Genomic DNA, 4093 nt, shown 5'->3' on the forward strand with positions numbered 1-4093 from the left:
CCCATGCGGTGAGCGCTGAGAACGAGATACGTGCGGCTCCTATCAGGATTTGTCGACACATCGGGAGGTATTGCTGGTTTTGTTTTACTATTGGCAAAATGTCTTGTGCACCGGGATTCCGAGTCTGATCGGGTGTCCCGCGATGGAGGATTGTCTTCGCAGATCATGAGCTTGTCATGGGCTAAGTTGGGACACCCCTGCAGGGTTTAAACTTTCAAGGGCCGTGCCCGCGGTTATGTGGCGGATGGGAATTTGTTAATATCTAGTTGTAGAGGACTTGAAGTAAACTCTTTTAAAATACACTAACCGCGTTGCGTAACCGTGACTGTCTCTTTTTTGGGAAGTTTGAGAGGAGAACACAGTTGGGTTATGTTTGAACGTAAGTAGTTCAAGATCACTTATTGATCATTACTAGTTTACGGCCTTTTGCGTAGTTCATCTTACTCTTGTACTCGTGAGTTAGCCACCATACATTGCTTAGTCGCTGCTGCAACCTCACCACTTATCCTTTCCATACCCCTTTAAGCTTTACTAGTCTTGATACCCATGGTAATGGGATTGCTGAGTCCTCGTGGCTCATAGATTACTACACCAACAGTTGCAGGTACAGGTAATGCAATGATCATGACGTGAGAGCGATGTTTGCATGTTTTGGAGTTCTTCTTCTTCTTCTTCGTCGATCTTGGGTTAGGTTCCTGGTCGGCAGCGTGGGCTAGCAGGTTGGATGTAGTTTGAGCTTCTGTTTGTGTTTCACCCGTAGTCAGATGTTGTTCTATCTATGATGTATTGATGTATTCTTGCGGCATTTGTATGTCTTGTATGTATCCCCATCTATTATGTAATGGATCGATGTAATGATATCCACCTTGCAAAAGCATGTCAATATGCGGTTCTATCCTTGGTGGACCTTCGAGTCCCTTTAAGATAGTGTCGGATATTGGGCGTGACAAGTTGGTATCAGAGCCTCGACCGACCATAGGAGCCCCCTTGTTTGATAGTATAATTTGGCCGTTGTTGAGTCTAGAAAAAAACTTTTTGGAGTCTAGTTATATCGGAGAGTAGGAATTCTTTTACTCCTCTGCCCCTTCGTCGCTCTGGTGAGAAATCTTGTCTTAGGTGTTTTCATTACTCCTCTTACCCTTCAATTTTTAGGATCACGTAGTTGGTTGTCCGTTCGTTGCGATGTCAGTTCTTTTCATTTGGTGCTTTTCTCCTCAAGCTGATTCGATCCTCTTTGTCTTTTGCAAGATCAGTCCTCGGTTCTTTCTCAACGACGTTGTTTCCCCGTGTGAAGTTGTCTTTCTTTTTCCCACCCACCCACCCTTTTTCTTCTCGGATCCAGAGTCTGTAATCGAGTATCCATCCTACTCGTGCGAAGCCTTTGCATTCCTTCCTCAAGTATTTCAACCAGTGTTTTCTCTTCAAGTTATTCGTCAGTTCCCCGTTCCAAGTTGCCTTTGTTTTACCCGCCCTCCCATCCCTTTTCTTCCCGGAGTCTGAGCCTCTATTCAAGCAGCAATTTCATTCGTGCGGAGCCTCTTCATTGTGTTCCCAATTGTCTCAACCGGTGATTTCTCGTCTAGTTCATCATGGTTCCTCTCGCTTTCTTTCCGGTGGATTCAATTCAAGTTTTTCGTTGTTAATCATATTCTTTTCCTCGAGTCAAGTGCTTCCTTTTCTTGTTCGCCTCTCGCCAGTTTATCATTCCGGAGTGATGAAGACATCTCAAAAGATTCATGTTTGCATTCAATCAATTCGAGGTTGTCACCTCATTAGAGTCTTTCAATCGTTCCGGTGCATCATTTCTCTTTCAAACGATAATTTCCAACGATGCTTCTTTTTAGTGGGCCCTAACCCATAGGTCTTTTCCCAAGATCTTACCTGACTCTTCTAATTTTTCCCGGTGTTATCTCAAATTATTTCCGAAGTATGACGTAAGTATGGATTCCATCAGTCATATGCCTTCTCCAAGATCGCTTTCGAATTCTTTCATGTTGGTTCAACCTCTTCGCTTTTTATTCTCCCGGAGTGCCTCAACAATTTTGGTGGGGGTTCTCGTTGTCATTCTTAGCATTGAAGACCAAAGGAGATTTTTTTCCTAAATCTTGGCCCGTTCTCTTGAAGATTCGTGGTTCTACTTCATGTTATCGTCTCAAATTGTTTCCAATCGTGCGATTCTTTTCTTACTCATCCGGAGCACTTCAAGGGTTGTTTTCAGTTTTGATTATCCAAAGGCCTTCATGTCAGCATATTCCTTTGTTCCAAGTTTTCAGCTTCGTTCGTTCCCATATTTGTACCTGTGCTTCGTTCAAGCATTCTCTAATTAGTTCGATCTCTTCTTTCTCTTGCATCTTGATTCACTCAAGTATCTTCGCTCGTTTTCTAATTCTTCCGGCGATTCATTCTCTTACTTCATCTCAAATTCTCATGGTGGTTCGTTTAAGAATTTCACTCCCATTCTTACCATATCAATTCATTCGTTCTTTCCAATCCTACTGGTGGTTCATGAAGACCTTCCCAAATTTCACGCTATATCTCCCCTTAATCTTTTCCATGAGAATAACTATTATACAAATCCATTGCTTCTCATCGATTTAATTGATGGAGGATAAGCATAACATAATTCTTATTCTTCTTCATCAAGTAGATTTATTCCTTCCTTCGAAGATTGTTTGTGAGGAATAATCTCTTGGTTCTAAGTTGTTCATCTTTTCTTTCCGGAGTTCCAAGTTTTTCTCGCTTGTCTCGTCATGAAGCTCCATCTAAATCATCGTAAGCTTTTAATCTTATTCTTTCATCCTTTAATTCTATCTCATCATCCTTTTGTTACCAGAGTTCTTCAGGGTGATTCGTAAGGATTTAATTCGTTCTTCAAGTGTTCATCAAGATTGTTGTTGGAGCTCAATTATCTTTCTTCTTACATCTTGAAGTGCAATTAATTATCCGTATTCTTTTGGAGTGGAGTTTTGCATTTCTTTGTTCTTATCAGCTATTCAATCATTTCCGTTTGTGTCTGGTTATCACCTCATAATTTCGAGATGTTTTCAATAAGTCCACAACAAGCTTATTCTTTTGTTGTTAATTCTTCCAACAACTCCGTTCAATCCTTCCTTCTAAGGATGCCTTTCAAACTTGATGGTGGTAGAAGTTGTCATATTCTTCTCCGTTCTTTTCATTCCACTATTTCAATTCTTCCGGAGGCGTTGTGTTATCCCTCTTGTCGAGCATCGTTACATCTTGTCAAGTTCATGTTCTATTCCATTCCATGTTCAACTGGGTTGCTATCCTAATTATTTCGTTCTTATTCCTTTTCTATCTTGTTCTAACCAGAGTGGTTTCAGGACTATCTTGTTGCTTGAGCTTTTGATTCTCGTCATAATCGTCGTTCCTCTTTTCTACCCGAGTGCTCTCAACTTTGTTCATCTTCTCTCTTTGCTCTTGTTTCACCTCATCCTCTTTTCTTTTGTCTCAGTCCTAAGATCTCGAGACGAGATCTCTTGTTAGTGGAGGAGAGTTGTAATGCCTCGAGCCCGATGCGCCATGTGTCTCCCAGTTATTTACTATCATTGCCATGTTATTTGCTTGCATGTTGCACCTTTGCCATATCATCATGTGCATCTCATTTTCATTCATGTTCGTCTCTTGCATACGGTCACTTCTTCGTTGTCCGTTTCGAAATCCAACACTCTCCCATGCACCCGTTGCACCTCTCAGACCTTGTTTTGTGAGCGGGAGAAAAACATTCTCGGAGTGGGCCGAGATTTGTCGAGTGGTCTTGGTATATCACCGGTAGACCACCTGTCAAATTTCGTTCCATTTGGAGGTTGTTTGATGCCCCAATGGTTAACCGCGTTGACCGAAACCCCCCTTATCTTTGCAGCCCAGCACCCCTCCATAACAGCCCACTAGCCCATCTAAACCCCCTCCATGCTCTCCATCGTTGAATCACGATCATGAGCGCGAAAACCGTATGCTAAGTCTGCAACTGTTACAGTATGTTGCCATATTAACTTGATGCTACCATCAATTCCATGCCTAATCTGGAGATGCCTAGTTCACATGTTTTGAAGTCCATGTTATTGTATATCATGTC

Source organism: Triticum dicoccoides, chromosome 6A, assembly GCF_002162155.2.
Source record: "Triticum dicoccoides isolate Atlit2015 ecotype Zavitan chromosome 6A, WEW_v2.0, whole genome shotgun sequence".
Taxonomy (NCBI): Eukaryota; Viridiplantae; Streptophyta; class Magnoliopsida; order Poales; family Poaceae; genus Triticum; species Triticum dicoccoides.